The sequence below is a fragment of the Hibiscus syriacus genome, unplaced genomic scaffold, assembly GCF_006381635.1.
Source record: "Hibiscus syriacus cultivar Baekdansim isolate YM2019G1 unplaced genomic scaffold, ASM638163v2 tig00111410_pilon, whole genome shotgun sequence".
NCBI lineage: Eukaryota > Viridiplantae > Streptophyta > Magnoliopsida > Malvales > Malvaceae > Hibiscus > Hibiscus syriacus.
In genome coordinates, this window is record NW_024063087.1 from 590,606 (window position 1) to 602,541 (window position 11,936).

Consider the following 11,936-nt stretch of genomic DNA (forward strand, 5'->3'; position numbering starts at 1 on the left):
AACTTTGACTATTTATATAGTACCTTTACTTTCTCAAGTGGACATGTGTAATTGTATTAACATTTGATTTGTAAATTCTATTAAAGTTTTTACTATTTCATATTTTAGGTAAATGTCATAGTTCTAGTTAAATAACCCACAATAGTTGTTTTGGTTTATCTATGCATTTATATTTTGATACAATCTTTCGAGTTTTAAATTGTTTTAAAATGTGGAAATAATTCTATAAGTTAGTCGTTCTAATGACCAATATAATAGTTTGGATCGGTTAGATTCTTTGGAGTAAGGTTTTGGGTGTTACAAAATTGAAAATTTCAAAACCTTTTAAGGAGCTTAAAGAAAATTTCCCATATTTTTCACCCATTATAACCCTCCCCTAGTTGATTACTCTAATTCTAGCTTGACAGAAAGTAAATTTAAAAGGAATTTGATGTATGAAGGAAACGTCACGGTGAGATAGCATTTTAGTTTGGTTTGATTGATGCAAGGGAGGGTATTTGAATACAAAACCAGACTCGTCCCAATTTCCCATTTTTCTGCTGCAGTAATACGATAAACTACAAGTCTACGACTAAATTTATACAAGCACCGCAACTCAAATATGTACATGATAAGTAGAGGGAAAAAAGCATAATTTGACCCAAGTTTTGGAGTGTATAAGAAATCATCACAGTGAGTTAAATTTTCAAAGATTTTGCTTGCAGGGCAGGGAGATAGAGGGAGGGAAATGGAGTAGATAAGAGGAAGAGTTCATCATCATTTTCCTCATTCATCCATCAATTTTCATAGCTAAATGGGTTCCAAAATCCAATTCATATATTTGGCCTTGATAGTATTATTGGGGGCCAACTTAGTGTGTGAAGCCACGTCCCGCACTAGTCTTGAAGATGCATCAATGTACGAGAGGCATTGACAATGGATGTCCCAATTTGGACGAGTTACAGTGACAAGAATGAGAGGCAAAAGCGTTTCAACATTTTCAAACAAAACGTGGAGCTCATTGACTCTTTCAACAATGCCAATAACAAGCCTTACAAGATTGCTGTCAATCAGTTCGCAGATCTAACAAATGAAGAGTTCACCGCTTCTCGAAATGGGTTCAAGGTGTAGAAAATTCAATGCACCGAAAGGTGCAAGTTGAAATTTGAAAGAAAAAAATAAACAAATGCACCAAATGATGCATAGTCAAAAAGCTGCTGCAATTTGTTGAAAAAATGAAAGGAGAAATTATAAACTTTAGTCACTAAACTTTAGGGTATTTACAAATTAGTCCTTATGATTCAACTATAAATACCCTAGCTCATTTAGCTTCAAAACCATCCCAAAGCATTCTAGCTTTCTTCTAATACTAGAGAATTTAGAGAGTTTCTTGAGAGTTGTTTTCTCCTTTTTTATCAAGAGAGAATTATTATTGTTTTCTCCTTGGTAGATCGAGAAAAGTTGTAATTCCTATTTTCTCATAATGAAATTCTTCTATCATTGCCGTGGTTTTTACCCTATATTATTTAGGGGTTTTCCACGTAAATTTCGTGTCTCTTTTATCTTCATTTTTATTTTCTCAAATTATCAGTTGCGCTTTTGCTCTATCCGATAGCCATCTTCCGCAACAATTGGTATCCGAGCCAGATTAGAGTTTGTAATATCTACTTATTGTCTTTGTGGTTACCACCAAAAGGTGGATCCTCCAACATAAGAAAGTAAGAAGTTATTACCCATTCTTTGAATGTTCCAGAGAACTATTCACGATAGTGAAATAGTGGGAGCTGTCCATAAAAGAAGCTATGACAACGAAATTTGATATTGAAAATTCAATGGGAGAAATTTCTCAGTGTGGAAATTGAAGATGAAGGCCATCCTGAGGAAAGACGGGTGTCTAGCAGCTATCAGTGAAAGGCCGGTAGATTTCACAGATGACAACAAATGGATCGAAATGGACGGGAATGCTATGGTGAACTTTCATCTAGCATTAGCAGATGAAGTATTGTCAAGCATCGAGGAGAAGAAGATAGCTAAGGAGATATGGGATCATCTCACCAAATTGTATGATGCCACATCGTTGCACAATAAAATTTTCCTTAAGAGGAAATTGTATACTCTCCGTATGCCAGAATCTACTTCAGTGACAGAGCACTTAAACACACTGAACACTTTATTTTCTCAGCTTACATCCTTAAGTTGTAAAATAGTAGAACAAGAACGTGCTGAACTTCTACTTCAAAGTCTACCGGATTCGTATGATCAACTTGACAAACAGTAATGTCACCAGTCTAGTCTTCGATGACGTTGCAGTTACTGTTCTACAAGAAGAAAATCGGCAGAAGAACGAGGAAGACAGATAAGTAAATCTGCAACAAGCAGAAACATTGACAACGATGAGAGGGAGATCAACAGAACGTGGCCAAAGCAGTAGTCACAAACATGGTAGATCGAAGTCGAGAAGCAAGAAGAATGTAAAGTGCTATAACTGTGGAAAGAAGGGTCACTTGAAGAAGGATTGATTGTTAGAGTTTAAATAAAAACTCCAATCCACAAGGCAATACAACAAACACTTCAGATGATGGAGATGTTTTATGCTGTGAAGCGCAACCACCGTGGAAGGAAGAAAATGATTTGTAGATATATGGCTCATTGATTCGGAAGCAACATATCACATGACCTCAAGAAGAGAATGGTTCCATCATTATAAACCTGTCTCAGGAGGATCTGTGTATAGTTGCAATGATCATGCCTTAGAGATTGTTGGCGTGGGAATTATCAAATTGAAGATGTATGACGGAACAATTAAAGTTGTTCGAGATGTGCGGCACGTGAAAGGCCTGAAGAAAAATTTATTATCCTACGGATTGTTGGATAATAATGCAAGCAAGATTGAAACATGGAAAGGAATCATGAAGGTGTTCCGTGGAGCGCTTGTGATGCTAAAAGGCGAAAAGATAGCAGCAAACTTGTACATGCTGAAGAGAGAGACTTTGCTAGAAGCAGAAGCCTCTGTTGCCTCATGTAGTTCAGATTCTGCAATGCTATGGCATCAGAAACTTGGACACATGTCAGAACAAGGAATGAAAGTCCTTGTGGAGCAAAAGTTATTTCTAGGCTTAACAAAGGTATCACTTCCTTTGTGTGAGCATTGCATAACAAGTAAGCAACACCGGTTGAAATTCAACATATCAAATTCTAGAGGCAAAAGTGTTCTAGAATTGGTTCACTCTGATGTATGGCAATCACCAGTTATATCCCTAGGTGGAGCTAAATACTTTGTCTCATTTATTGATGATTACTCCATGAGATGTTGGGTGTACCGTATTAAGAAGAAGTCAGATGGGTTTTATCTTTCAAAAACTTCAAAGTGTGGGTGAAACTTGATTTGGAAATAAGATCAAGTGTTTCAGAACAGATAATGGAGTAGAATACACAAGCGAAGAATTTGATGACTTTTGCAGGAAAGAATGCATCAAAAGACAGTTCACAGTGGCAAACACTCCTCGACAAAATGGAGTGGCAGAGCGGATGAACAGAACCTTGTTAGAAATAACAAGAGCAATGTTAAGGGATGCAGACCTAGAAAAATCATTATGGGCAAAGCAGTCAATACCGCCTGTTATTTGGTGAATCGAGCTCAATCAACTGCAATAGAGCTGAAGACACCAATGGAGATGTGGACTGGTAAACCAGTTGATTATTCAAACCTCCATATATTTGGAAGTATTGTGTACGTGATGTACAACTCCCAAGAAATCTCAAAGCTAGATCCAAAATCCAGGAAATGCAAATTCTTGGGGTATACTGATGGAGTAAAGGGGTATCGCTTGTGGGATCCCACTATCCGTAAAGTGATCATCAGCAGGGATATCATCTTTGTAGAAGATAAGCTACAAAGAAACAAAGACGATGATAGCACTGAAAAGTCAGAGACTACACAGATAAATGTGGAAAAAGAGGTTGAACAAGGAGATTCTTCTGAAGTAGAACCAACACACGATGAACAAGAACCAGAGAGTTCTGAAGCTCCAATAACTCGTCAATCAGATCATGCGGGAAGACGTCCCAATTGGCACTCAGATTATGTTATAGAAGGAAATATTGCATACTGCCTTTTAATAGAGGACGGTGAGCCATCAACATACCAGGAGGCAATAAACAGCTCAGATGCTTCATTGTGGATGATGACGATGCAAGAAGAAATCGAAGCCCTTCATAAAAATAATACAAGGGACCTTGTGCCACTACCATAAGGAAGGAAGCCAATTGGTAACAAATGGGTCTTCAAAATCAAGCGAAATGGTGACGATCAAGTGGAGATGTATCGTGCAAGACTGGTGGTCAAAGGATATGCTCAAAAAGAAGGTATTGATTTCAATGAAATCTTTTCTCCTGTGGTTCGACTAACAACAGTTCGAGTAGTTTTGGCAATGTGTGCTACATTGAACTTACATCTAGAGCAGCTAGATGTTAAAACAGTTTTTCTTCATGGAAATATTGAAGAAGAGATTTATATGCTACAGCCTGAAGGTTTTGAAGAAAAAGAAAAGAAGAACTTAGTTTGCAGGTTGAACAAATCTCTGTACGGTCTAAAGCAGGCACCGAGGTGTTGGTATAAGATATTTGATTCCTTCATAATGTGCCTTGGATACAACAGACTTAATGCATACCCTTGTGCTTATTTCAAGAGGTCTAGTAATAACGATTTTGTTATATTGCTGTTGTATGTGGATGACATGTTGGTTGCAGGGCCCAACAAATATCATATTGAATAATTAAAGGCACAACTAGCTAGGGAATTTGAAATGAAGGACTTGGGATCAGCAAACAAGATTCTAGGGATGCAAATTCAACGAGACAGAAGTAATAGGAAGATTTGTCTTTCACAAAAAATTACTTGAAGAAGATCTTGTCACGATTCAACATGCAAGATTGTAAGCCAATTTCTACCCCTCTTCCTATTAACTTCAAATTATCCTCCAGTATGAGTCCTAGCAGTGAAGAAGAGAGGATGGAGATGTCTCGAGTACCGTATGCATCAGCAGTGGGAAGTTTAATGTTCGCTATGATATGCACAAGACCAGACATTGCACAAGCAGTGGGAGTGGTTAGTCGGTACATGGTGAATCCAGGAAAAGAGCATTGAAATACAGTAAAGAGGATCCTGAGATACATCAAAGGGACCTCAAATGTTGTATTATGTTACAGAGGATCAAACTTACTAATCAATGGGTATGTAGATTTTGACTATGCAGGGGATTTGGATAAAAGCAAATCTACTACAGGATATGTGTTCAAAGTTGCTGGTGGAGCTGTAAGATGGGTTTCAAAATTGCAGTTAGTTGTGGCTACATCCACAACAGAAGCATAATATGTAGCAGCTACACAAGCCGATAAAGAAGCAATTTGGTTGAAGATGTTATTAGAGGAGCTTGGGCACAATCAAGAGTATGTCTCTCTATTTTGTGACAGTCAAATCGCTTTGCATCTAGCAAGGAATCCAACATTTTATTCAAGGACAAAGCACATATGAGTTCAGTACCATTTCATTCGTGAAAAGGTGGAAGAAGAGACAGTAAATATGCAAAAGATCCATACCAAAGAAAACATAGCAGATTTCATGACAAAGGTGATCAATGCTGATAAATTTTCATAGTATCGATCCTCTTATGGCCTGTCAGAAACGTAAGCAAAATGAAGGTACAAGGTAGAAAGAATGGTGTGAAGATATGATTGTTCCAATCAAATCTTCAAGTGGGAGATTGTAGAAAATTCAATACACCTAAAGGTGCAAGTTGAAATTTGAAAGAAAATAAAATAAACAAATGCACCGAATGATGCATAGTCAAAAGGTGTAGCAATTTGTTGAAAAAATGAAAGGGGAAATTATAAACTTTAGTCACTAAACTTTATGGTATTTACAAATTAGTCCTTATGATTCAACTATAAATACCCTAGCTCATTTAGCTTCAAAACCATCCCAAAGTATTCTAGCTATCTTCCAATACTAGAGAATTTAGAGAGTTTCTTGAGAGTTGTTTTCTCCTTTTTTATCAAGAGAGAATTATCATTGTTTTCTCATTGGTAGATCGAGAAAAGTTGTAATTCCTATGTTCTCATAGTGAAATTCTTCTACCGTTGCCTGTGGTTTTTACCTTATATTATTTAGGGGTTTTCCACGTAAATTTTGTGTCTCTTTTATCTTCATTTTTATTTTCTCAAATTATCAGTTGCGACTTTGCTCTATTCGATAGCCGTATTCCGCAACACAAGGGCCATATGTGTTCTAACAAGGCTACTATTTTCAAATACGAAAACGTCACCGCATTGCCTTCTTCTGTGGATTGGAGAAACAAAGGAGCTATGACACCTATCAAGGACCAAGGCCAATGCGGTCTGCTCTAATCTGAAATATTAACCATTGTTTTGCTTTTGCTAATGTTCTAATTGTGTTGATCTAATTCACAGGATGTTGTTGGGCATTTTCAGCTGTGGAAGCCATGGAAGGGGTTACTAAGCTAACAAAAGGTACGTTGATTTCCTTGTCTGAGCAAGAACTAATCGACTGCGACACCAAAGGTGAGGATAAAGGCTGCCAAGGTGGTTTAATGGACGATGCCTTCCAGTTCATCCTAAAAACAAAAGCCTAACAACCGAATCCAACTACCCATACGCACAAGGGAGTTGATGGCACTTGCAATACCAAAGAAGAAGCCAACCATGCAGCTACCATAAATGGCTTCCAAGATGTGCCCGCCAATAGTGAAGATGCACTGCAAAAGGTCGTTGCGAACCATCTCATTTCGGTTGCTATCGATGCCGGGGGTTTGACTTCCAGTTCTACTCCAGTGGTGTATTTACGGGATCCTGTGGCACGCAACTGATCACGGAGTGACCGCCGTGTGATATTGAGAGGATGACGATGGGACTAAGTATTGGTTGGTGAAGAACTCGTGGAGAAGTAGCTGGGGTGAACAAGGGTACATTAGGATGCAAAGGGATGTTGATGCAAAGGAAGGTCTTTGTGGCATAGCAATGCAAGCATCCTACCCCACGGTATAAACAAAACTTACACTATATATAATCACCCATTCCTATCCTCATGTCATATATATGAATGTACTTAATCTAAAATTTCAAACTAAATAATTACTTGTTAAATTGAAAATTAGTTTCTTTCAAATTGAGTAAATTACACAATTAGTAACAAAATTCGTGTAAGCTTTCCTCTTTGTCATCCAACCCTAAAAGGTTCAAATATCATTACTCCACCCTTAACTATCCCTTAACGAAATGATGACGAGACACATTAGCTTAAGGAAAGATTCATAATTTGACCCTTGTACTGTGAGTTAAATGTTAGTTTGATACTTTTAGAATTCTTTTTAACGATAATTCCATAAGAACTCAAAAAATTTCTTTAAAGAGAAGAAAATTCTAAAAATGTATTAAAATTAATAATTTATGTTATGACACTATTAAAATAATTTTAAAAACTATATTTAAAAATTATAAAAATAATCAAATTCCAATGAAACTACAAATAACAACCACATCTTTACTATCAATATTGTGGTTATCATATAAACACTACATAATATAAAAATACTCATTAAAACAAGGAAACAAAACATAAATCCAAAGGGACAAGCCATCTCTTTGTCATTTTTACTTGTATTTTTTCCTGACATTAACTATAATATGAGATATATAGAATATGTTGTAACACCTGTACTAAATATGAGAATAAAACTGATGCACCATCAAATGAAAATGATGTTTCTCCTTTTATGACAATTAAGTATTACTTGTCTTGATGAATTAACAAGCAAAGAAACAAAGGGAAAACCATGCTAGTTTATGTGTAACTATAATCTAATGGAGCACCGTGAGTGTTCTAAGAGAGGAACAATCACTCTGCACATGAGTAACTTATCGCCGAGAGTACATTGAACTGGTTTGCGCCAAAAACTTTTGTAGATGGGTTGTGGTGGATTCAGGGTTAACAAAGAAATTGGATAGAAAATGAAAGTAATTTGGTTTTGTGAGATTCTCCAACAAACAAAATGCCTTTAAATCCATTGAAAGATTGAATGGGTTCAGCTTGAATGGTCTTATTTGTCTCGTTCGCAATGTTCAAGGGAAGAACATCCTATTGGAGGAAAATCCATAATAATATGAAAGAAGGTAACGATCAACCGGAGAATAATAAGGTATAACAATAGACACCCAAAAAAATGGAGGAAACCAATTATGGCAATAGTCATTTAGGAATGTGGAAGTAGTATAAAAATGATATTGGAGGTCAAAGTAATCTGAACAGGAAGGCTTTGAAAAAATTCCAGGGTCACGTAAAGAAAAAGACCTTGTGAAGGATGAATAAGTGTCTAATCGATACAATGGCGACTGTATGTGGTCCTGATAGTGTGATAGAGAGGTTACATAGATAGGGTCTTGGAGACTTAAAGATAAAAAGTATGGGAGGCCGATGGTTCTTGTTTGAGATTCTTGAAGATGAGCTTTTCAGGTTACTTGAGGAGCAGTATTGGAATTACTCGAGGAAATCTTCATGAAGATGGAAAAATGCTTGGAATCATTTTAGCTACCTGAAAGAATAATGTGGGGATATGCATTGTTAAAATTATGTGACCTTAAAAATGATGACTGAACTGTAGGGATATGTAGTAGTGTTAGGAGAAAATGCAAATCAATCACATGGGTGTGATAGAGTATCTATTTTAGTCAACACCTTAAAGGGATATTTATAGTCTTTTTAAAGCCCTAAAGATAAAAAATAAATAAATAAAAAATAAATCCTAAGATAATTAAATTAAAAATAAAAAACAACCCCAAAGTATTTTAAATTTCAAATAATTCCAAGATAATCGTCTGAAATTCTTCTAAAAACTACAGACTAGAATGTCTTCTAGAATCCCTTGCTGATTTCATTGCCAGAATCTGCCACGTCAAACATCTTCATGCCCAAGGTCATGCCTATGTCTTCAGCCATGATTCCAAAAATAAATATAAAAAACTGCAGGATTTATATTTTAATGTTGTTTTCTTGAAATTACAAACCAACAGAGAATTGAATAAAAACAACAAAAATCAATAGTATCAAAGAGACAACAAGGAGTATTTAACAACAAAATAGTGACAAAATAAAGCATTCATCAAATTCTCCCTCACTTATTCAACGTTTGTCCTCAATCATTTGTAAATCAAATATCAAACTCTCATGTTACCTTCTTTAATCCCACAATGTAACAGGGAAAACCAAATTAGTCAAAACTACAACAATTATTAGAACCAAGAATAACATTCAAGTAAAAGGCATAAATAGGAACACGCTTAATCAAAACAATGATATCTCAATAATCCATCAATTTCAGTTGAACCTTATTCAACACCTCACAAAGATTGACTAATTGTCACTTAAAGTTTTTCAGGTAAAAGAAAGCGCTCAAGCCAAAACTAAATATGTAATTACCATAAGCCTGCAAGAAAATCAAGTGTTCATCATTAAAAGTAAACATAATGCATTAATTAAAGGGTCTTTGATTAGTTGTATTGGGGCTTAGGCAAAGATAATGAAAAGTCCAAAAATATGGGTTTAAGTATCAAAACAAGAGATGTATAAATAAGTCCAACTTCACAAAATAAATAATACGAGCAAACATATATAACAAACACCAAACATTTCCCCTTTTTTCTTTTTTTTCTTTTTTCTTTTAGTTTTTCTTTATATTCTTTTCTTTTTCTATTTGAACATTGTTCAAACCAGGTTTTTGTTCTTTTTGAATTTTAAAAAAGAAAGAACATACATCGAGTAACTAATTCTCTTATCCTGATATGGGTAAAAAAAGAGGTAAAATAAAAAGGCACAAATTTGGTTCACTAATGGATATAAATGAGTAGGTAGACAATTTGGGTAAAGAAGTGAGTTAATCCTAAGTGTCCCTATCATATTAAAGCATCAAGTTCAAACATGTAATCTTAAAATGTATTTAAATATAGGTTCTAGAATCTCAATATTAAGTTCGACACTCAATGACAAGGTTGCCGAAGTCCTGCAAAATAAAAAAATGATTTTTACTAAACAAACTTGTAGTAATAGTGAGATCAAGTTGAATATAGAGATAGTTGAAATTAGAATCTCAATGTTAAAGCAATAAAAGTTAAACGGGGGGTTTTTGGTTTATTGAACTAAAATCAAGAAATAAAACTAAAACTAAAACTAAAATAACGAAAATCAATTCTTACCGAACTTCAAATTCAAAGGTGTGTCCTTCATCCAACTGTACTTTTGATCATAGACTTAAAAGATTGACTTTTCAGCATCCAAGTAATTAGTCACTGATAAGTGCTTAATTTAGTTAATATTTTGCTTTTAAATTACTCATTAATCATTGGTTTTTGTGGCTTATTTGTTCGTTTTAATTCATTTTCTGTGTATGATGTCAGATTCTAGAAATTGCACTAAAAGGAATGCATTCTGCAATTGTTTTATTATTTTGTCACAGCTAGAGACATGGGCATGACTCTGGGTGTAACACGGTTTGACGTGGTAGTTTTTACAAGGTCCAGTTAGCGCTTCAAAAAGAACGAATAGATCAACCGCACGTCTCTGGAATTCGGATTTGGATTAAACTCAAGTTTTAGGATAATATTTTAAACATTATATTTGTTTTAAGTATTTTAGTTTAAATAGGTTTTAGTATTTCAATTAGGATTTAGGATATTATTTTAAATATTATTTTATTTTATCTTTATTTTAGGTATTTTAGTTTAAATAGTTTTTAAGTGTTTTAATTAGGATTTAAGATATTAATTTTAAGAATTATCTTTAGTTTGTATTTAGGAATTTGAAGGCTATAAATACCCTCTCAGGGTAAGCCTAGAAACATATCTATCTCATCTGAGAATAAAATCTTCTTTTCCTCTCTAGCTTTCTCTCTATTTTTCGCATACTTCATTTATTTCCCTTTAAAATTTTGTTTTCAAATATGCTAAGTATGACTTTGGTCATGCTTAGCTAATTTTCTTTTAAGCCGAAGGCTAAAGTGAAGACTCAATTCCAAATGTGAGAATTGTAAGACATTTAAATCACTTCAGACGTTTCTCTCTGTTTTCTGAGCTTACTTTTCAAATCAAAACAATTTTCAAAATCAAAAGTTGATGTTGGTCTGGATGTTGTTATGGTTAACGTTGGAAGAAGGATTGGCTTATTGAAGCACATTCGACTTCTCGAGAACACACTTAGCAAAATTGTTTGCTAAGAGGAAACCGGGATCGGAATTAGTTATTGTTAAAACAACATAATCCGAGTTGGTAGCGAAGAATTGTCCTTGTAAGCCGACGTGAATCTTAGAGTAAAGATCTATTTCGATGATTCGAGGAATTTTAGACAAAGATGAAGTCTGAGGCTGCTTTTACCATAAGTTTTCTTTATCCTAATTTATTTATTTAATTTAATTTTTATCTCATTATACTTCTTTAAATTATTTAAAACCCCCTTTTATCTTTATTACTATTTTTAAATCATTATTTATTATTTATTATTTTATTTTATTCTATTTTTTCAATTTCATTTGGAATTCTATATTCTTCTAAAATCAATAAAGAGTTTTACTAAATTAGAAACACCATAGTCCTTGTGGATCGACCTTGCTTCTCTATACTACTTTTCCTTTCTATTTATTAAGAAGAAGAAATTATTTTGATAGCAAAACGATTGTTATCAAATTGACGCCGTTACTGGGGACTAACGAAAAGTACTGCTTTATTTTTCTAGTTTTTTTATTTATGACCAGAAGAAACCCAGGTGAATTAGTAGATCTAGATCCGGAGATCGAAGCACGAGCACGAAGAATCCATGCACAAATGCTTCGAGAAAATAGAAAAGGACAAGAAGAACAAGAGCAGAGTTTGAAACAATATCAAATCCAGAAACAAAC

General features: G+C 34.6%; 1 pseudogene; it reads left to right on the top strand.

Annotated features, from left to right (window-relative positions):
- Positions 1 to 793: 793 nt before the first annotated feature.
- On the top strand, positions 794 to 7,052 carry LOC120162920 (annotated as a pseudogene).
- The last annotated feature ends 4,884 nt before the right edge of the window (positions 7,053 to 11,936 follow it).